Raw genomic sequence first — 24,110 nt, 5'->3', positions numbered from 1 at the left:
GACTTTCCTGGCATAAGTTTAAGTTTGTAAGCAAATTTAAGTAATGTAAGAAAATAATTTGTGTGTTTTACTGCTGAGAAAGTAAACTCAGAGGAATAACAATGTGTGTGCGTATCGAACATGAGTAAAGTTACATGGAAATTTACAGGAATTTTCTGTGCAAGTTAACCATGCCGACATGCTTGGTTCGCAACACATACAAGGTGAATTAACCCACCTGAAATAGGCTATTTCTGGCTCATTTGGGCAATTAGGCCTAAAAGTTTCAAAAATGTCATGCTTATTTTGAGTCAAGAATGCTTAAAGAACAATTTGCATGGTCATGCTCTGTAAAATGATATCCTAGATTGTTAGGCAATGACAGTAAGCCCTCAGGATTTTCACCTTTCTGAGGATTTCTTAGTCCTCAGAAATTACTCAAAGAGAGGTGTAAGCAGGGAGAAATAATGCTCTACATGGCACTTAAGTATTCTGTGAAATAGGCAGAATATATTTCAAATGCTTCAGAGCAGAGGGAACACCAGACGTGTTTGCACATTTTAAGGACTCCTTCAGAAATATGGAAGGAATTCACTATCACCCTTCTTTGACTGCAATTACAGTTTGTCCTTAAATATGTGTGTGTGTGTGTACTTCACACAGGAATAGCATTCATCAGCAGGCTATTCCAAGGCTTCATAAAGTCCAGTAAAAATCCTATAGTGTGGTCTATCTTGGCTTACCACAGATTACTGCATGTCTTGCAGTTGACTTTAGAGTCTGCTATGTAATTGTGTCCTTGAAATTGTGTGTTTGCTGCACTGATTTTTAGAAGTAACTCAACAAGTGGAGTCAAACTTCAGTGTTCATTCTTCTATGAATGTAGTAACTTGATGATGATTAGCACAGAGGGAGGCTGTGCTTGACAATAAGGTGACTGCTGTAAACTGGAAGAGGAAACTAGAAGTAGTTTAAAGAAAAAGAAAATATGGATGAAAGCTAAAATAAATATAAATGTAAAAGAAAGATAAGAGCTTTCAAATATTTTGTCTGGAAGCTGGATTCTTTTACCTGTCATGTAGCAGTTACCCAACTAAATTACTCAGCTGAGCAAAAGTGCTTTCAATTTTTTTTTTCCTTTTGTTTCTGCATATCCATAGTACAGGTCAAAGCCTAGATTACAGTCTAGAAGAGATAAGAAGTCAGCAGTTAGTTGAAAAGTAACATAGATATTTGAAGGAAATCTTGTTACAAGCCTTCTGACCTGTACAGTAGAGTAGATAGCAGTATAATTTCTCATGAGTTTGCTTCTTCCCAGGTACAGTGGAAATCAGAGAAAAAATAAGATGCTTATTTAGGAAGTAAGGTGTTACTCAACACATGAAATGACAGGTCAGGTCTATAATACTGCTTTACATTACTTCTGCTCCTGTACTCATATTTCTTAGCATTCATTTGTATTTGAATTTGAGACAATACTTCTCCCTCAGTTTCATTGACAAACTCTTATTTTTAACACATGGTCTCTCAAACACCACTTAACGGTATGTTGTTTTACGCCTAATGCTTTCTCAGGACTTTGGTTAGCTCTTTGTACCCATTGACTTTGATGGTATGTATATATTGTAATAACTTTAAACGGTACTTTTAAAAATGAAGTAGCCTTTAAAATACCTATAATACCTCATCGTGGAATGGAGTCACAGGGGTTCCATAGCATAGCTGGGGCATTGCTTCTTATATGGATTTCCTGCTCTCATGCTGCCCGAGATTGACATCCACATAGGACCCTACCACATCAGAACCATGATGGTCCTTGGGTTGAAATCTGGGTAAATTGATAGGTAAGTTGTACGATCAGTAAGATACGTAATTTAACTCTGGAATAATACTCTTAACTTTCATTGGAAAGTATGAAATAAAATATAATGAGATTCAAAAGCAAATGTCAGAAAAGTTCAAGCATGGAGGCTTTTAAAAGTCCAGGAAACAATCTTTCAGCTTGTCTCATGGTTACTTTTCATCAGCCAACACCTGGATCTCGCTTAGCCCTAAACCTCTATGATATTAATAGTTGGCCTTTGCCCTTTAGTTGTTCATTTATTCCACCTGCTGTCTAAGAAAAATGCATACAAACCTTTATCTTATGTATTAGTCTTAAGGGAATTTCAGAAGGGTGGTGGTAAAATTCAAGGAATCCAGAAGAACTGTGTTAGGAAACAATTATATTGTCGCTGAGAGGTGAGTCGTTTTTCAGCTGCCAGATGAATTACTGTTTGGGATTTAAACATGCCTGTTTCTACTTCTCTTCAGTGGTAGTAGCTTTGAGTAAAGTGGGCTAAGGAGAGGTACAAAACTAGCTCCTCCCTGCACAGATCTGCCTTATTTTAGAGTGTTTTCAAAGCTCCTTGTCTGCTCATAGTGACATACTGGGAGAAATCTTTGCATATAAAATACCACTGAGTGAAATCCTGGGAGACAGATCTCATCTGCAAGGTTGCGTGGACGCTAATTAATCATACAAATAGGTTCAGTCACTGCCTGTATCTCTGGTTTCTCACACATTCCAGGAAGGTGGAACAGCAGTGAAAGTAGGTCTACAGCCTTCTCTGGGAGTAGGCACTTTTTTACTTTTTTTTTTTTTTCTCCTTTTTTTTTTTTTTCCCAGAAATGAAATTACTTTGGCTTTTTCTACTGCCACAAGGTTTGACAATCTTGTGTCTAATTTTCTTAGTTCTAAAAAATTGGTAAATGCTGTTTCTTTTCTGATACAGTTTTATCCTTCAAATTATTATGGTATTTGGAATTACTTCTTTACTGGACTCTGGTCATGATATTGACAGTTGAATTAGGAAGGATGAAGAAAAAATAATTGTATTCAATTTTGTTAGTTGGCTTGTTGGGTGGTTGTTAGTTGGAGAGGAAAGAAAGGTGCTGTAGAACAGAGATTTTGACTTTATTGTGGCGGAACTGCATCCACTTAAAGTCATGATGATTCATTGTTTGTAAAAGATCTATTTTTAGCTGGCCTGAATTATATGGAGATTAAAGAGAATCATTAGCATAAAATTCCCCTTGATGCTTCTGCAGTTGGTATAATACAAAAGACTTTGATAAGATTTCTTCAGCCTAGATAGCTTTGGTGAATCCCTAAGTATGCGCAAAAGGCTGATTGGTAACCATACAGAAGCTTTTGTGGGTCAGTGATCTATTCCTCTGAGCACAATGCAACTTTTCATACAGAATGCATTCCAAAATAATGCTTTTTAGAAATAGAAGTGACAGAAGAAACAGAGAGATGAAGAGGGAGAGAGGGACATTTATAGCTGTAGAGCGAACACAGATATCTTTAGGAAAAACATTTGTCTTGGATTTTGCTGTTTGTTCTGATCTCTTAGGGCAGAGTGAATGCAACTTTCACTTCATTGCATCCATGCAGACCATTGTTGCCTGTCACATCAAAATGCATGCGGCTAGGGTGGTTGCTGCTACATGGTGTGGATTGCAGTGGTGAGGAAGGACCAGCTACTGTCAGTCACTGATGAGTAGTTGTGTAACTTCTCTCATCATGTATCAGCATGCCATAGCAACATAACTCCAAAGGCATTCGTTACAGTACCTCAGTTGTAACGGTCAATAGTATTTGCCATCCTAGGAAAAAATGTCATAGGAGAGGAAGTCCAAGAAGTGCTAACATCTTGGTTTTGCTCTGATGAAGAAAAACTTAACCGTGAACTTCAGAAGTCATGTATGAAACCATAAACGGCCTCCACACTTAGCTGGGCAACTGCAAACCTGTATTACTTAAGTTCCATTAATATGGTGAAACATAATGTCTTAGGATATGTCATTGTGAATTTGGCCTACTGATTTACCATTTAACTTCTAAGTACAAGTTAAATCATGGTAACAATAGCTACTCTACAAAAATGATCTCTGAAATGCCCTTATTCTTTTGTTCTGAATAGACCCACTTCTCCTTTAGGTTCTTAAATATAATAAATTTGCTGGTAGAGGACAATAACAACAATAAAAGTGAAATCAAACACAAATCAGGAAAAATATGAGGGCATAAGCAATTGTTTTGTAAGAGAAGATTTTATGTGAGTTTTCATTACAAAGAGATGAGATTCATTGGAAATTTATGTATGTGGAGAGAATACTTAGACAAAGAATAAATCCATTGCAGTAATTCTCAGTGTTAGTGGACGGACTCTTAATACGTCTTTTCACATTATGCAAAAACAGCAAACAAAAATAAGGGTCACAGCTTTAAGAAGAGTTGTCTGTAATATCTGTTAGACTGAGCAAAATGTCACAACATGTAGTCTTCTGGAAAAAGCAAATAGGTCATTAAATCTCAGATGAATAAAGCATGTTTCCAAACTGCTATGGAGTTTGTCTTTTTGGAATCACTGCAGCAGTGCATGGGCTGTGGCTATGGTGTGTGAAGACAATCGGGCAATAGGTTTTAGTGGGACTAAAATTTGCCCCACGGTGTCAGAATGAATGGCTGCTTTGAAGATTGTCTCATGCAAAGAAAGAGGCCCACCAGCTGCAAAACAGGTGGTAACCCACCAGGGGCAGGCACATATGAAATCACGGCCCTTTACTTGGATTTCAGTGAAAGGAAAAATGAAGGGATAAAAGGTAGAAGAGCTGATTCAGAGGAGCAGCTTCCTAACTTTTTATTAGGGCTTTCATAAACGAGATTGTGTTTAGGCTGTACACTGGGATAATGAAGATTCCAAATGCTGAACATAAAACGTGTGGGCCTCACAACCAGGTGCACGTCTGCTTCATGTGTTAAAAAATCTCATTGGTGCATGGGTATGTCTTTTCATGATGTGTTTATATCTTTTATGTGACTATTTCTTTAGTGAAAGGATCTTACACTCTTACTACGCTCAAGGAGCTGGTAACGTTGCCATTCAGTCCCCAGTGGTTCCGTACGAAACCCTACTCTCTTGTCTTTTTAGAGAACTTGGAACAGAAGAATGAGCTGGAACAACCTGCCCTGCTGTATTATCTCAGAGAATAACACAAGGCTGCCAGCAGCAAAATTGAAGTTATTTCAGATCTTTTTGAAGTTCTAGACTCAAGAGAAAAGTCTATTTTAAAATAAGGTAATATTTTTCCTGTGTATTTGTTTGCAGCCATCTTAATGAAAGGAGAGAGCACTGCATGTAGCATTTTTGAAAGAGAAGGGAGAAGAAGAGCTTTTATCTGGCCCTGAAATACTTAGTGTATAGCTAGCATTGCACTAAATAGGGTTTTATGTTTTATAGGCAGTGCCAAGATGTAATTCCTGTCCAACAGTAACAGGGAATATTTCCCAGCACTGAATCTTGATTGCCTGTGCTGTTTCCTGTTAGAATTGCCTTGCATCTTCTGTTTGGCCTGGTCAGATAGAGTTTTCCCCCATAGTTTCTTGGACGCAAAGAAGCTGGTATGGGCCAGAGATCAGTCCAGCTGACAGCTGGGAGCAATCCATTTTCTGGAAAAAGATAATATAATTGTATAAATGCAGAAAGACCAGTGGCCACGGGGAAAGCAAACAAGTTCTGTTAATGTTTAGTTTAGCTAGTTGCAGAAGACTCTTGTGTAAAAGTCCCCCTTTAAACTGAATTAAATGCTCTCAGCACTTCCTGGGATTGGACAGTTTCATCCAGTAGGAAATTCAAGTGTTAAATTTTGGATAGAATTACTACCATTTATAAAGTGGGATTGAAAATTTTTCTAGACCGTAGCATTGAAAAGATCTTAAGATTAACATCCTGAAATATAGTTGTATTACATATGGAGAGGGGACAAGTAACAGGAAGGAAGAAATGAGAAAAGTTATCCTCTTAGCTTGTAGAGAAAAACAAAGCTTTCCATGATGCTGAGGTTTCAACACATGGCATTAGCTTGAGCATTGTGGGAGCCGCTGTGATTACAGCCCATTGGTTCTTTAGGGGTGGACTTTTATGGTCAAAAAATGTGAGATTAAGAAGGGACTTGTGAGGTTGTGTCTGCATGGTGCAGGAAAGCAAATACCATTCATACTCGATAGACTAAAATGTGGATGGTTTCACCAGGGCACCTTTGAGATGGGCTGCCTGTGGCAGAAGATTAAAATGTGAGTTCAGTTCTTTATTTAAGTAGTCGGTTAAGTAAGTATGAGATGGGGTCTGTGACTAGCTTCCCAGAATCTCCCAGGACAGCTAAAGTGAGCTGTAAATACATAGTGTACATCAGTGATCTCCCAAGAGACATCAAGCTGTCACTGTTGAGCAAAAGAAGATTTTCACTGTATTGAGATAGATCTTGCTACAAACTTATGGTAGACGTTTCCTTGCAAGTGAGGGGGGGATGCTTCTGAAGTTGTTGTTAGGACAGGCATTTTAGAATGTCATAAATAACACTGTTAATATTTCAGTCATCATATTTCATTCACTCACAAGATTTTAATCTGCTTTTGCAGAATTTGCAGGATTGCTGCTCCCTAGAGTTCTGTACTTTTAACATGATATATTAACTGCTTTTTTTTTGCAGCATCATGTGAACTCCCCTCCTAGTTTGAATTAGTTAAAAGTTATTCTAAAATCCTCATATTTCTTTTGTTATTACTTAAAACACTTTCCATAGCTATGTTTTTTAAAAGCAAATAACATCTGGCTGGTGTGTTTAAAAATCAGTCTGTAGCAGATAATGTAAAAATGACCTTGGCCCTAAATGTAAAAGAAGAAGTGTGGGGGGCGGGAGACAGGAAGCTCAGGAAGCTGGCTGAACACTATGCTAATAAGAACACAGCTCATACTCTGCGTAAAGAGGGAGAGGAAAAAAAAAAAAAAAAAAAAGACTTCTCGGTGAAGCACTTTAAGGCTAGGTTATTTGAATGTTTTTTTGTCTGAATGACGCAACACTGAGCTCATGAGAGTCAGATCAAATCCAGAGGAAGAGAAGAGGCAAGAGTCCAGCTGGGAGTCCTGCTATTCACTGATTCACAATAAAAATGTTGATAAAATATGAATCTTCTGAAGTCCAGGCAAGGTAAAAAAACTTAAATTGAGACAATGAATAAAGTAAATATTTCTAGCTATTAAAGCTTGTTGCTGGTAACAAAAAAAAGTTTAGTAATAGAATTTGTTGTAAATTTATATTTCATTGTTTCATAATATTTTTGAACTGGGAAGCTACTTATTTCTTGTATCTCACTGTCACTGTGATTCATTTTGTTGTTTCTTAATTGTTTATTAAAAAAATCAACAAACAGTCACCAGCTGGGAACGAAGTCATGAAGTTGCAAAGAACCTATCAATGCCAACTGAAATCCAAGGTCAAGTTGTTGACTTCAGTAGATACCAAATCCTAAAACGGTAAGGGAGACACTGATGTTTGTATCTCTGCTTTGCTTAAAAGTCATTCTTTCCTACTGCTTCAGCTGTAAATTGCTAAAACAATGCTCTACTGATATTTTAGAACATGTATTTATCACTTCAGGTCTGTCCTATTTGCACATGGCTGAGATGAATATTTTTTTTTCAGTGGGATTTTAAAACTTGGGGAGAATAATTGTGGTAAATTCAACCATTGGAACTACAGTGGGTATATTCACTTTTCAGCTGATTCACTGGGGCTACGCTGGAACATGCAATTTTTTCAACAAAGTTTAGTCCTAAACTATAGAAGGATCTCTTTATAATCCTCTGTACAAATATAGTTGCCATTCTCTTTTCACAACAGAAGACCTGGTCAAAAGAAAGCTTGAAAAAAAGATGTTTTAACTTCACAGTTGCTAGATCCAATGGCACACTTGTCCAAGGCACTGAGTTACATAGATTCATAGGTAGAGGTGTGTAAAAAGCCCTAGAACTAGTGCATTGCGTGCGCGGAAAGGAAAAACTGTACAGGACATTAAGCCTGATACTTATATTTAAAATTAGAAGAAATTTATGTTGCTTCCTGGTATTCTTGTTGAAAAAAAAACATCAGTAAATCTTTTTTGATGCACTGTTGTAATAACTTTCTGACCCCTCTGTGTTCCCCAGCACAGCGCTACCCCAGTGTTACAGTTTGAGCAGTGTCCTGTACTCTGGTACTTAAGTTTCAGGATTAACAGAGCCAGCTGAAAGAAAGTGAAAACTCATTCCTGAGTAGGAACGTACTGTGCGTTAAAGGTAAGATTTGGAGAATGAAGTCTTTTCTTTCAATTATTTTTCCAAGGGACATAGAGCAATCCTGTGCTATGTGGTCCTCTCAGAGGCCACCATAACGACCTCATGGGTTCAGTGAGAGAGACTGCAGTTCTCTTTTTTTCTTCCCAAGTGTGTCTAGGAGCATTCTCACTGCCTTTATGGTAGCTTGCTATGGCATAGACACATTAGCAGTGTACACTACTTTTCAAAGGTCAGTCTTCAAGCCAAGAGAGTTACAAAGGCCAATTAGGAAATCCCTTCCTCATGAAGCAAACCACAGCACTCTTACCCAGTGAGCAACACTGTTAATGAGTTGATTCAGTATTTTCATGCTAAGGGGGAGAGGCAAGCAACCTGCACGTGCACCCCTGAAGCATGTGCAGCAATGGCAGATCTTACCAAGGTTAGCCAGTGTCTTAAATCTATAGCAGCTCCGCAGACAGTGTGGCAGACTTTGCAGAACTGCATCATTTTACAGGACTGGACTATCTTTGGCAACCTCACACGTTCTGCAAGTTTCATATCAAGTTTTTAATGACTTCAAGGTGTCACAGTTTTTGTTGATTGTACAATCGGGTCTAAGCAGTGGTTTCCACAGGACAGCATGCGGTGGTGCCAAGCAGAGGTTTAGGGGTAGCAGTCACAGTAGTTGGTTCTCCATTTTGTTTTCCATCAACCTGACATTGTTGATTGATTATTTTTTGTCAACCTAAGAAATGATTAATCTAATGATAACTGACAGAAGTAAAGCTCATTTGCACAAGGATATGGCATAAAGACTTGGATACAAGCCAAGTATGTGATGTAATGTTTGTGTATAGTGTAGTAGTGGATAAAAGCAATAAGTACGGTAATTTTATTAAGGTAGCTGTCAGAAAGAAATCTCTGTCTTTTATGTTAATGCAAAAATTCTATAATGATGTGAATTAAGGTCAGATTATAATTATTAATTAAGATAGCTGGCACTGCAGAGATGTCTAGCACAACACTAGACGCTGAACAGAAGTTTCTTTCATAGCAGTCTTATTTTACTAGCTAATGTTGCTTATGAGCATCATGGAATTGTGCAATTAATTATGCTTAACGAAGAATAGCTTCAGCCTACCTAATTGATTCCCTGATAATTTACCTAGAAGATGACTGAAGATTTCTTTGTGCATTTCCAGGTGTCAGCTTTTGGAAATGGGTAGTTTTATTGTCATCCATTTACAGGAACACTGTGGTCTTTCATGCTGATCTGTAATGTTTCTTCCACAAGTACTATGACATTATCATGAGATATCTCTATACTGTTGTCCATTTAAATTTTATGGATAGAAATATACTTTGATCTAGTTTATTAGTGTTTCAATCATTTGATACAGGTCTACCCTTTTTCTAAAACAGTGAATTAGTATTTCTAATGCACTAATTGTCTTCAAAACTTTTGTTATGAAGGACATTCTTGAGTGGCAATCTCCGAGTTACATCAAAATGGTGTTTTTTGTGTGTTATTTTTAGAAAAGTTGTGCAAGTAAAGGAAATTTATAGACCATATTGCCGCTTGTAAAAGATTTGTGGTATGTAACTCCGTCAAATTTTAAATCCCGTGAATCCTATTTTATGACAGTAATAAATAAATACTGTGATGAGTACCAGAACGTTGCTTCCTGGCTGCACAGAAGTGGCGGCCTGTTGTAAGGCTCTCAAGTCATGTCCAGAAGTTCATTCTTTTCCCCTGTCCTGATGAGCTTTTCTGTACAGTCTGCATGTGTGTCTGCTTTATTTTGAGGCAGCTGGATGGGTATCGTGCATCACGTCTCTGTACATCAGATGCTATGAAACATTTGGAAATGTCAACATAATTCTTTGCTCACTATTGGCTATAAAATAGCCGAGTGTGTGTGTTATTTTGCTTAAAGCAACAAAAATGTATCAGGACACTCCACATTCTGAAGCAAAATATTGACTGGCTCATTTTGCATCTGGTGACTTCAAACATTTATCAAATGAACAGTGCTTATTTGATGTTTTCTATAGTTTGGTAGTTAGCCCAATTTTTCTTGCCCTAGGAATTAGTTCTTCAGCTACTGCACTTAACTTTCCATCAGCGAGTAAGGAATGCCTATTTTCACCATCATTGCAGTATATTATTCACATATTTGTAGCTCTTTCTTCAGTGAATTCTTGTTATGCAAACCAATAAAGGCAGTTAATGGCCCCTGTCTGTTATCTGTGCATATCGCAAGTCGTGCTGTGCTGTGGTTCCAATTTCTAATTTGGTTATACAGCTTGAAATCTACTAGGGTACCATCAAGTAACTAATACATTCATTTCAAACTGTGTAATTAATTGCACTTTAATTCTGTTTGATTATTGGACAGCACTGTGTATCTGAAAGCCATTAAACTCTTTATATGACAAGGTATACAAGTTTCTTTCTGAATGTATTCTGAGGACAAATCTATTAAGTTTTTTCTGCCTACTCACATTCTGGCTTTGCAAATTTCTATTTTTTCAAGCCAGAAACAAACCTACAGTTTCTATATAATAAACTTCTGCAGACTTCAGTGCTGCATTTTTAATGGACTCAAAAGTCCGTGCATGCATTTTTAGCCATCTCATTTTTGTTGTTCATGGTTAAGCCAAAAATGTAGTCTTTAGCAGGTTTGCATTCCACTTTGGTACTTTCTTTCTCACAACAAATCTCATCCTACTCAAATTTAGTTCTGTGTACACCTGTTACTACTAGTCCTTTAAAACAATTGCTGCCAGGAATACAGATCAAGCTGAAATCCCATCTACTGTATTTTATACTCACATTTAATAATGATAGCATGTGTCTGAAGTCCAGGATCTCAGAAGAATCATCTGAAAAGGCAGTGATGATAGACCACTGAAACAGGAAGATAGTTTAAAAAGAAAGAAAAAAGTAAACCTTGGGGTTTTTGTTCCCAATTGCTTTTTTTTTTTTTTTTTCCCTCCCTTGTTTTCAAAGGAACAAAGGAGATGGGGGTTTCAGGCAAAAAAGAAGGCAAGAAAAGTAAAGTAGCTATTTCCTCCCAGGAGGGAGAGAAGTGTCGTCAACAAACCACCAACCATCTATGTGTTTGCCACCTGTCTGATGGTAAAGGGGGGACTTGAAGAAGACAGGGGGGTGGTAGTTTGTTTTCTGCAGGGAGGGTTTTCCTAGCTAAGTGAAGGAGGAAGTACACAGATGCCTGAGGGAAAGCAGATAAGCAGTTAGGAGAACCTGGTATCACTGGGAAAATAGAGGTGAGCTGATTTGAGAAGAGCTGACTCCCTGAGCAAAGAGCTGATGACAAAGCTTATTGATTCCTGTGGCTTTGCAACAAATCCTGAATGCTGTATCGTGAAACACTGTTCTTCCTTCCCTTGTCTGGCTGAAACTACAGACGTAACTGTCTGCGTCCTCTTCATGTCTGAGATTCATTTTTAGAAGATATTTTGCAAATGTCAGAATTAGATTTATTTTTATATTCAGACTTATAACTGTTGCTTAGAAGTACAACTAATAGCTACCCACACTCATACATGGACATGGGCAGGCTGAGGAAGAGACTCAGTTTCTTGCTTCCCGGTCTCCTGTCCAAGTGACTTGACTCTGGTTGTTCACCACAGTTACTCAGTTCTTGTTCTTCTCTAGACTCCAAAAGTTGAAGCTTAACATTTTTTATTACTACTTCATTTTTCGCTGTCCTATCACCTGGGTTTCACTAGAATCTGAATTAACCTATCTATGTGCATAGCCTCTCTCTCCTCTCTCTCTCTCTTTTTTTTTTTTTTTTTTAATTTTCCTTCACTGATATTAGCATATCTGTTAAGTGAGCATATAGGTGTATTTATTTATGGAAGTGGAGTACTAGCAGTAAAGACATATATTCCTCAAAATCGATGTTTTCATTCAAAAAAATATTCTTTAAAAACAAGCAAACACTCAGACAGGAGGAGCCAAACATGTAACATGCTTACCTTTAAAAGCAAGTATGGGCATGTTTTTCATTTGTCATCCTGCTACGTTCTCTTTTTTTTTTTTTTTTTTTTTTTTTGTGCTGCATTAAATGTCTGAAGGCTATCTCTGCCATTAGATTCTTAATTAAGGACTTGTCTGTGCCTAGGGGTAAGCCTTTGGAGGGCTACAGTTCACATGGCATTGAGGAATACTTGAGATTAAGACTCTATTTAAGCAGACATTTTTATCAGATTTCACGTTTAGCCTTTTTTTCCCATGTGCCAAATGAAAAATTACAGATTAATTTCATCAGCAGCTAAACTTCAGAGACTAAAACATGCTCAATGTAGAAAGAGCACTGGAATTTCTTAAAGTAAGCATTCTGAGTATCTAAGTGAGCATGTGCAGGAGGTAAATGAGGAAAGTAGGAGACAGATCCCAGTCCCTCAAAGCAAATGTCAACTTCAAAGGATACTAACTCCTCAAAATAGATGAAAATTTTCACCCTAGTTTTATAGTGTGTGCATATCATTTTCCTTTCTTCGTGATCTTATTACTGGAAATTTCAGTCAGCTTTGCTTTCTGTTTGTATGTTGACTGTCTGAAGAAGCACATATTGAAGAACTTAAGTCAAGGCTGAAGTTAAATTGTATTTGAAAGAAAAAAAGTTATATTGAAAAAGCTTGGTACCAGGTGCAGTTTAATCTATATTCTGCTGATGTGCTTAAGGATCCATATCATCATACATACCTGCCTGCCTCTTTAAACTTGCAGATGTTTAGATGAGAGAGGAGATAGATGCATGACTGCATGTTTAAGTGAGTCTTTATAGTGTTGGCAGGAATAGTCATAAAAATTATTCCATTTTAACATCTGTTTCAGTAATGCTGAAATTACTGAAAATATATTTCTCAGTTCCACAGTTCAGTGTCTGCTCAGGATTAAATTTTACACTTTTTCTCTGCCACAAAATTTGCTGGATGTTTTTTTAACCTGATGGCCCTTAAATTTCTAATATGTTCTAAAGATGAAATGCTGAGATAAATAAATAAATAAATAAGTGATTTTTATCTGTGTTGACATTAGGTTTTTAGTCTATATACAGCTGCATGCAGTCACACCATCAGTTCTAGAGATTAAACATTCTGACAATAGCTATAAGAAAGATGGTCAGATTAATTTCTTATCAAACTGAGTTGATTCAGAGTAAGGAACAGAAACCATCTGATGTATTTTACAGATCAAAGCTAATTCTCCATTGACACACATGCACTTGAGTAGGCGCATCTGTATGACAGCTAAATTATAGGAGTGCTTTACACACACATTATCTTGTCACAACATAAGAACATCCTACTGTGCTAAACTACCTCTTCAGGAAGAAACATGTAATTTTCCTATAGTGTTAGGGAGGATGCTAAGCAGCTTCTTTCTTTTTACATCTCCTTTATTTTCACCTGCTACAGGCATGAGAGAAGAGCAAAAGTTTTAAATAAATTTGAAAACAATTCATTTTATTTTATCTGTCACTTCACCCTCTCTTCACCTTCTGTCTATTTAATGAAATGTGTTAGTAGCTCTGCTTATGGCTGGAAGGAAAACAGTGATTTGGCTTTAGAATTTAGTTGCTTACTTAAAGGGACTGATTATAAGGATTTTTTCTATTTATGTTTTAGGGGAGGTGAATATGTCAATATTTATTAAAGCATATCTATAACACCTTTGTAAGAAATGGCAACGAAGCACAGTAGTTTTCATTGATTCATCTGTGCTACTAGAATGAGACTTGGTTTTGTTTGTTTTGGAAAGCTTGGTGAATGTGGCAGCATGCCCTAGCAGCTCATGCTGGCCAGCTTGAGACTAGGGGTAGGTCAACCCAGGCTTCTGAAAACTTAATCTTTATTAAACCAACATGCTATAAATTGAGCTCAACTTCTCCCAACTTCCTATAAACCTGTTTAACATATGGGACCTCAAATTGCAGCAGGGCGGCATTAGTAACTGAGCTGACACTGGCTCTGTTTGTGCCAGGGCTTTTTTTGATTTTCAGCCCATTACAAAGAAAAAGGACACTTGCAGAAGTAGAATAATCCACTTCAACATTTATCTCTTGGAACAGTTTCCCTGTTTTGTGGTGCTAATCCCATGCTTCCGGTTCTGGAAGCCAAAAAAAAAAAAAAAAATTCTGCAGATCGATGCTCCTACAGGTGAATACACTAAAAATTCAATAAAATACAATAAATAAACAAAAGAGGCACCTGGAGGCCTGGAAGTGGCCTGCTCGCTGGTCGCGCAGGTGCCGTGTATGGAGCAGGCCGCTGGGCCTTCAGCTCCAACACTGCCCAGTGCTGAGGTGGCAGAATATGGCCGGCCGGGCGCCATCTTGGCATTCTCCTTGCCTGCCCCATGGTGGGTGTCCTGAGGCTGGGGCGCACAAGGATGTTCAGTGATACTGCCTAGCTTGGAGCTTTGGTCTTGAGGAACTGCTATGGTACGCTGGGGGAAACGTTTTTAGAGTAATTCAAGATACTTTTTTATTTTTATTTTGTTCTTTGGAATGGCTTGTTGCTGTATGGAGCACCAATCGTGCACCATGACAGGCAAGCTAATGGTAAATGAATTTCTCTACATATCTAACAGTTTGGAGTCCTCCTTTCTGTTTGTCAGCTATTAATTTCCACAGTTCATACATCTGTCTCCAGAGTGGTACTGATTTAGAAGCTTTTCTTCAGGCTTGTTTTAGTTCGTTGCATTGTTGAACTTTCCAGAAGAGTTCTGTTGGGCTGAAAATGTCACTGGCACTGCCCTGTGTTTGTGCTCATCTTTTAGCATTTACACACCCAGACAGGCCCCACATAAATAAAAGTTACTAAACGAGAACCTGGGGCTTCAGGAATAGTTGCATTTCCCGAGTTTTCCTTGTTTTGGTGTGGTCTGTAAGACGTAGCCTTCTTTTAGTTGTAAGCCTTAATCTGCCAGCCAGGGCCCTGTGCACAGAGGGACATTCTGCTTGCTAAAGGTGATTTTAGTTGAAACGTGTCTGTGGCTTCCACTTGTGTAAAGTAGTTTTACATGCAGCTTGATATTTAACACTGACTAAAATGACATCACAGGAAAACACATGAGATGTCAAATTTCCTCATGTTTTGGAAGCTGGGAAATGGTTTCTGTCTTCATGTATCATGCTTTGGCCTATTATGTGAATAATGAATGTGAGAAAAGTATCTTTTATTTCTCAATTTACCAAAGCTGATATTTTACAGAATTTCACAGCAATTTTAGATTAGAAGACTAGACAGTTCTATGCCACTCTCTCCTTCTTAACATCTCTAACATTTCCTGCTCCTATTCACCTGTCATTAAGCTCACACATCTTGAATCTCTCACATGAAGGTTGGTTGCTATGGAAAAAAATGTGATCTCATAAATGAGTCTATTCTGTGTAAGAAAAATTCAAGTATAAATCTGATACTATTCCAATATTTTGGAGAAAAAAACGTGAGGGAAAGGAAGTGAATATTGTTAAAATGCAGTATATTTCCCATTTCCTATTCATGTATAATCACAATTATTACATTGAATCATTACATCATATGTTGTGCATACTCTGAAATACTGATTGCCATGTCTGAAAAAATTGATACACAGCACTGCACTTTTACTAAGTTTTTTTTTTTTTTTTTTTTTTTTAATTAATAATTTTTTAAAAAAAGAATGGGTAGTAAATTCTTAAAAATTGAGCCTTTCTTTTTTTTTTTTTTTTCCTTCTGTTATAGTCTTGTGTATATGTAATAGAAAAAAAGTTTGGCATGCTTTTTCCCAACAGAATTTCTTTCAGTTTGGTTATAAGTTAATCATTGGCATGGAATGTGGGGCCTGTCTGGGTGTGCTATAAAGGTATGTATTTTCTCTTTGATAAAGCTGGACACACCGATATTATTGAACAAAACTGTTATGTAGCATACTTATACATGAATATGGTGAGAGAATGTGACACATTTTGCATTACGTACAGACTGATGTTTTCACCCTTTTCTCATAAGAAATAAGATAATTATGTATCAAATTTATGATACATTGAGAAAAAGTCATCTGCTTTATCATGTTCAGTTATTGTTGTAATTGATTGACAAATGATTCACATCAAGTCTGATTTCTGGCAAATTGTAGTTATTCCTCAGGACTTCTAAAAAGATTAAAGATTTCCTTTTTTTTTTTTTTTTTTTTCTTTTTTCTTTCTTCCCTAGTTAGACTATCACTTGTTTGGCAGAATACATTTAATGATGCTGTTCTCCAAACCCCTATCCATATTGATGCCCTTCATAAGTATGCTTATCGTTTACCACATGGCATATGCTGAGTGGTACCTGGAATGCCTGGAATCCTGCTGTGAAATGGCAATTTTGCTTTCCTTTTTTTCCTTTTTTTTTTTTTTTTCTCCCTTGCTTTCCTTCTCAATCCATTATTTTCTTTTTTTCTTTTATTGGTGATTACAGCCACAGCATCATGGTGTCTTTCAGAGGACACTGGTGGACAAGATGGAGATTCATGGAGCCCTATCTTTGGCATGTAATGAAAGTTCTGCTTTTTTGTCTGACAATTTAGAGAGGTAGGAGAGGTGAATGTTGAGATTGAGGGAAAAGGAATGTGTTTATGGTAGAGTATTGTAAGTGGCTTTGTTCCAGTACTAGTGTAAAACCTTAAATGAATACAAAATAAACCCATGCTGCTATTATCTTGGCCATGATTTGACTATTGGATCAAGATTAAAGAATGTTCACACATTGCTGAGCTGTTAAGTTCAGCACTGCTATTTAAGTAACTCTTCAGTTTACTCCCACGTAAGCTTATAGTCAAAGGTCTCTGCAAAGCATTTGATGGTAGAATTGGGAAATCATGAATGTTCTCATCTGTTTGTATCTTTGTAAGAGGAATACCAAGAAACAAACAAATATTGTGACTGTGAAATCCTTAATTTTAAGCATTTTGAGTTTGACTCTTTTGGGTGGAAAGCAATCCTAATGTGCACAGTACAGTTTTTGTATTTTATCTATTGTTATAGATATGTTCCATTGTGGTTTATTTTGGCTGTGAGCTTTGAGAAGTAAGAACCATGCATCAATATTTTAAGGCACCATCACAGCTGAAGCTTCAGTTAGTTATCCTTTTTTCCACCATGGCATCCCACAAGTCAAGAAAAGCAATGACATCAGTAAGAAGGAGAATATTTTTTGAAATGTCTCCAAAAATAAGTACACAATTGTTACAATACAGCTTGACTTTCTTTACTATGACAAAATCTATCTTTGTCACTTTGGTATTTTCATTATTAGTTGCTATTATCATGTGGCATAAGTGTGTCTTGATAGAATTTTGTGTTAGGGAAGTACTGAATCTTGGTTTTCATGAGTTCTGTTAAGGATATTCTTCACATGATGAAAATCAGCGCTGCCTTCTTTGATAGAGTGGCGAGTGCTACCCCAAAAAATCCTGAGTTCATACCAAGTTTGACACACTGAGTGACCTTGCAAAGGAGATGACATTCCCTTTTCTCGTCTTGATTTTCCATCTGTAAAATGAGGATAATAAGTCTGACCTAGAGAAGAAACACATTAAAGCCATATATGCATTATTAGTGTTTGAAGTTTGATTCTCACTTCGGTGCTGTGTAACGCAATATGGATAGTGAATGTTGTTGACGTATTTTCTTTAAGACAGTCAGGTCACTATTAATACAGGGAGAAGAAGGCTTTGAATAGAAGACAGTTCCTTCTTTGAAGTGAACAGGCATAGGCTAAGTGCTGGGAAAGGGGTGTATTATTCTATTTTACACATGAGTTACTCAAGCTCTGCATCTAGGGTTACACAGGAGAATAATACAGAGCCAAGGACCTAACTAAAAGTTCAATGGCTTATCAAGAAAACAATCTAATATATCTGGCTTCTGTTTGTACTCATCTGGGCGCATCCTGCATATCTAGTGATAAGAACCATTTAAATAAATAGAAAAAAGAAGGAAACTCTTGGCAAAGACCCCAGTGGGCAATACATTTCATTATTTTTGACGACAGCCACACACTGCTGGCCGAGCAACGTCTCTCCTGGCAGGTTTCTGAAAACCTAAATCTTAAAATGACGAGGGAGCTAGAGTCATCTCCAGACATAAACCCTACCTCATCATATTGCACAAAGATGTTATGGTGATTAACAGATGGGAGACAATGCTTGCTCTGCTGGGTTTGTGACAGAACTGTTTGTGAAGCAACAGTAATTGGATACATGATTCTGATCGAGGCCCACACATACCAAAGGATTTAAATGCAGGTACCTTTAGTGAATGTGAATAGGCTTGCTGAAATGCAAGGCACTGCACTGAAAAAAATAATTACTCTAGCTCTCATGAACATTTATGTCAAAAGTATTTCCAGATCTCAAGAGCAACAAAAGGAAATAGATTGCTTCAAAGTGACCAAAGGATTAGTAGGCATGCAGTGCACTGTTTACACAGAGCAAAAGTAAAGCAGGTAGTTATAATCCAAGCCCCCTGTGCACATCCAGTTCCCAGTGTTTTGAAATTGCTGCTGACTCCCATAAGCTGAAAGAGTTGGAATCTTCCTAGAAACTTCATAGTGCATCGTAGTTAGTCATAGAAAATAACTTTTGTAACAGTTTTGTCCAATAATTAGTCTGTGTGTATTAGTGATCATTAGGTTTGAGCTCAGATAATTCTTTAAGGCTTATGTTTGAATATTGGCAACATGCCTGCACATGGTTGCACAAACAGATAAATAAAGCTGTTCAGGTGCTATTTAGACATTGCTGGGTTTTAGATTTTGCATTAATCAATTTAGAGAAATTATTGTTGCTACAACAATAGATACAGTAATTGAATACATTCAATCCATTCCAGCACTGTCTAACATTACTTTTCTTAAGCCATTTATCTTCTTCAAGTAGCTATTACACTAAGCTTTCATAATATATATATATATATAGGTGTGGTAAATGTTTCTATTAGAGTGTCATTGTTAAAATAAGTGCCTAAGCGCCTATTTATCCGTTTTGGTCGCCACTGCAAATTTCAGTCCATCTGAATGCATTTGTGTTTTTCTTTTATGGTAATTCAGAGTAAATAAGTAAATTTTATATGTTAGGTATTCATCCTATAGTTAGATAATTTTTCTTTCCTCTATGAGCTTTCTGACCACATTTGGTAAATAGATACAGAAAATGAAGCAAAGCACTTTCCACTAAATTAGAATACTATGTGTTTGGCTAAGCATGAGTTTCTCTACTAAGAGATATTTTAAAGTATAAAATTAATGTTAAATATTCATTAAAAAACTTTGGTTTCTTCCAAAATGTTCTCCATGCCTTTAAATACATATATAATTTCAATATTTACTACATTTTAAATTATAAAATATAATTAAAACAACAACCCAAGCCTTGTGGAAGTTGTTGATAAATACGTAGAGGACTCCAGAGACCTGATCTGCTAAAGGTAAATATGCACCTGAATAATATTAAATCTGAAAAGATGACAGCTGATTTTAAACGCGTATCTTAGGATAAAGCTAAAAATACAAATGTGATGCAAACGTGAAGAGATATGTCGTAGTGAGAAAGTGCCTTGTTTCAAGTATGGTCTCTAGCTTATGAACCTGCTTGTGAACACATACAGGAGTAAAGTCTCTGATTAGAACATACAAAAGCCTTGGAAACTTTCTAGAATGTGTCCAGCAAAGTCAGATAATCAGCTTTCCAAAGGAAAAAATAGTAGACTTACTGCCAAGTCTACCAACAACATCTCTGAAAGCGGTAACGATGAACAGTCAGTCCATGTGCCCCCCCTATGTGAGACATGCATCATATGTTTTTTGGATGGATTTGTGGTTAATACAAGAAATTTCTGTTAATCCTTTGAGCTATTTATATCCTTTTTTGCTGACTTGTTACAGTTAGACACCTTTGCCGGTGTGTATAGTGCTTTCTATAACAGGATTTTATGGCACCTGGGGCCTTGTGTTAAACCACAGACACTATGAGCCACCAACACCAATGAGTGTTTATACATAATACTTTGTTACTGGAAAACATCCAAAAGGACAATAATGGAAATACCCAACTTGATTAATTTTGGTTCTAGAAATAGAAGAACAGAGAAAAAGCAAAGAAATGAAGGTGATAGTAGTTCAAGTTTACATATATGAAGAGTAGAGTCAAAATAGGATAAATGCTTTTACCTGGAGTCAATGGAAACAATTTGACTGACTTAGGGACACACAAAAGCCTTGTGGCATACCTGGGAAATGACCAAAGCTCTCCAGAACCTTTGCTCAGTAACTGCACTTTGAGGCAATGCTCCTTCTCCAGCCTGTACTTTCTGAAGTTTGTTAGTGAGAGGTACAAGGGGAGAGAAATGCAGAGAAAGCGTGTTGAGATTTTTAACCTCTAATTTCTCTCTCTCTTTTTTTTTTTTTTTTTTTTTGCCTCTTTTGAGATAAAGAAATTCAGTTGTTTCTAAGTTTCTAAGTTGACCAATTGACTATGTGTGAGAAGAGGGATGTATTTTATTTTTTTAGGGGTACGGAGGACTTTCCACTTGGCTTGAAAGTATTTACGTGTTCATACTGTGCTCGTTACTAGCCTAAGACATGAAGTGCTGCTTATCTGTGTAAGCTGAGCATCAGACAATTTAAATGATGTGGTAAATATTTTAAAGAGAAATTTTAGATTCACTTTTTGCAAATGGTCTTTTGGTCCAATGGACTTTGTGAAGCAGCCCTGTGTTAGTGAATGGAACCAAATTCATGCAGCAAAACCTTTTCAAAACATCTTTATTCTTTGGTAAATTCACATTTTATTCTTAGTCCAAAAAGGACAGCTGCACACAGATGGCAGCCGTACTGTCCCTAATTTCACCTGGCAGGTCGTGTCAGTAGAGAGCATGAGTGAACAGATCCTGTCCCATACTAGGAACCAATCTCTCCAGAGCAATTTGACTGTGCTGAGAAGCCAGTGCTGCTGGGTGTACTGTACAGGCCTAGGAAGCCTGCTTTTTTGTACATCATTTGCTCACATACCAGAAGTAACTTTAACTTTAGTGTCTTTTTCTTTTTCTTTTTTTTTTTTTTTTTTAACTGTAGTTTTGGTTATTAAAATTATAAAATAAAAATAATATTTTTTAATGTTAGTGTTTTTTTTTCATATTTTTATTTATTGATTGTAGTGAAGCTAATCACTATTTAGCTGTGTTAGATGTGGACTATGTTATGTTTATGATGGTATCCATATTACAAATGCAAATATCCATCGAAACAGATGCTAGAATCTTTAAAAGTATGTTTCAGTAGTCCAATTCACCAAGGTTAATGTTTGTCAAATACTCCCCAGGGGCTTATTTGCTTTCCGCCTGACATGGCAATCTGCCTCTCTCTGTCCTAGTGTTCTGGCATTTAAAAACCAGCACAAATGTTGGCACTAGACTCCTTTTCTGTGGCTTTCTAAGTTCCTAACTCAGTAGCTTGCAGTTGTGCCTATGTGCAAGAGTTTATGGGAAAACCAGGTGAAAATACTGTAATATAGGAAGAGCAATGAGTCAAGAGTGAGAACAGGAGTGAGTCTGGAAAAAGCTGGTAGGTCACATTCAGTTCTTTCTTTGCCCTTCCATACCAAATATTTGAGCCTGAAGTACCCTGTAAGATCTGAGAGTTAGCTGGAGGAGATGAGAATAATTGAGATGAAATGAAAAAAAATAATTATTTGACCTCTCTACTTTTGTGAAGTTTTGTCCTGGTTATTAATTGGCAGCAGCTTTTACTTTATAGAAGGTAAGCTCTCCCAACCAGACAAAGCAAAAAGCCTCAAGCTTCTCCCAAGTGGAGAGTAGAATGGCAGAGCCAGAAATGAACTCATTTTGTTCATTTTCACACCACTTTTACTTCAGCACTGGAACATAACAAAGATATGTAGAGATGTATGCTGCCGCAGGGAAAAAACTTGACATTAGGCAGATTCATGTTGCAATCTATTTGAGGGTCACAGAAAATGTGAGCTGATTCATATTTCCCTGATAGTTAATTAGGTTTGTTGTGGGAGCAGGACCACTGCGTCAGAGAAATGTAAGTTGGAAAATATCTGCATTTGCTTAACTAGTAAAATAACTGTGGTTGTTCTGTTCCTTTTCTTTAGATGTATGGCGGACTCCTCATGTCTGGCTTCTTGGTGTCCTGCCTTGAGTTTGCTGTCATTAATGTGTTTTTTTTCTGTCCTCTGCCTAGATACGAGTCCCAGACAGACAGACTGATATTCCCACTTGTCTTTCAGAGGCTTTGGTTGTTATTTTTTCTTGTATGGAGATGAAGAAAAAAAATCTTTGTCAAAGAGCCGTAGAGGCTAACCTTATGGAAAATAAACAAGGTGTGGAAATTAATCCTATCTTGGAATATTTAAATTTCAATGAGAAAGCTTGTGGGCTAACATTCACATTCAACATGAAATCTTCAAGCTGTAAATCATAACAGTGTTTTAATTTTTTTTCTCCATTAAAGACACATAAGAAAACATGAATATCTCCCAGTGATATCCTGACTACGTTCATATGAGATACTCTCTTAGATTAAACACTAGCCTAGAATAGCATCAAAATTATGGGAACAAGAATATACAGCTATCCTTTGAAGTGAGGGCAAGTGTAGACATTCCTTTTGTTCTTTGACAAAGTTTATTTGAGAACAATTAAACTATTAAAGCTAGGACAAGGATTTAAAAAAAAAAAAAAAAAGTGTTCAGTGAAAGCCCTTATTTACATACAGACCAGTTCCTGTTTGAATTATTTTCCAATGAAAATTTACTGATTTTTTTTTGTACTTTCCTCAGATAAGGGTTATCCTTAATTCATTTTTGATGCAGTAACAAAACACACAGATTTCAGGAAAATACTTGATTTTTAATTTAGTGCTTTTCCATTTGTTGTTGTTAAATCTTTTAAGAATGGTTTTCAAGAGCAGAATGTATCCTGTTCAAGTTTTTAAATGAAGGGCAAGAAATTACCATCGAAGCAAATCTTTCAAGTTTTCAATTGTCAAGGCTGGTATCGAGATAGATTTACATTGTTTATATTTCATGGTTATTTGCCTAATGCAATTGGAACTTTTATATTTCAACCACTTCACTAAAGATAGAAAATTTAATTCTCATGATAAACCTAAATAAATAAAGCGTTATACTTGTATTTAAACACTAGCATTGGCAGTGGTGGCTAGACTCCAAATGTGGAATTAGTGAGTGTAAATGTATTCAGTTTGGGAAATGGAAAGAGAAGTTCATTTTTCAAAAAGTGGTGATTTCCTACCTAATAATGGGAAATTTTGTTTAGGATGTCCCAGGTGGAAAACCCACAATCAGAAATACTTTTTCATTTTATGTCTATCTCTCCAGGTGACAGTAGAGACCCAAAAGGAAGAGGGCAACTTCTTCAGCTTTGCCAAAGACATCTAGGATTAGAGTACTGAAGTTACACGTGGCATGGAGTGTCTCTAGGGCAGGGAAGGTAAGGGCTTCATATGCTGATTTATTTATTAACCCTCTATCTTAAAGCAATTGACAATTCTTTGTCAATCTTGACTGTAGTAAACATCAGGTTGTGTCAAAACAATCAAGAGTCAGCAACTCTACATTGCTTGTAAACTTGTATTACTGCTGGTCAAGCTTTGAGCACTCTTTTAGATATAGAAAACATTTTAGAGTAAACATGGACTTTGTAGAGATAGCAATAGTTAAGACCATTAAAACATGTAAAATAATGTTTTAAATGTTCTTATACAACTCTTTGGGCTATAAGAAGGGTTTTGAATCATGTATTTAAATCGTCTTTGCATGACACCGATGACACAACTTCTTCATCCTGAGTCAGCATTTACCAAAATTCAACAAGCATTTTTCCTTTTGCAAGAAAGTAAACTCACATTTCAAGTCAGATGTGCTGAGGATGAGGG

General features: G+C 36.8%; 1 long non-coding RNA gene across 1 annotated transcript in view; it reads left to right on the top strand.

The window, feature by feature from the left end:
* LOC118168547 overlaps positions 1–23,659 on the top strand; it is a 35,532-nt gene extending 11,873 nt beyond the window's left edge. The window contains exons 2-5 of the long non-coding RNA XR_004751642.1: positions 4,959–5,105; positions 7,238–7,340; positions 8,013–8,141; positions 23,554–23,659. This is a non-coding gene — a long non-coding RNA (uncharacterized LOC118168547). The remainder of the gene's footprint in view (positions 1–4,958; positions 5,106–7,237; positions 7,341–8,012; positions 8,142–23,553) is intronic.
* Positions 23,660–24,110: the final 451 nt, after the last annotated feature.

The sequence above is a fragment of the Oxyura jamaicensis genome, chromosome 5 (genome assembly GCF_011077185.1).
Source record: "Oxyura jamaicensis isolate SHBP4307 breed ruddy duck chromosome 5, BPBGC_Ojam_1.0, whole genome shotgun sequence".
NCBI lineage: Eukaryota > Metazoa > Chordata > Aves > Anseriformes > Anatidae > Oxyura > Oxyura jamaicensis.
The sequence above is the reverse complement of the archived record's forward strand: the minus strand, read 5'-3'. Positions and strand labels throughout refer to the sequence as shown.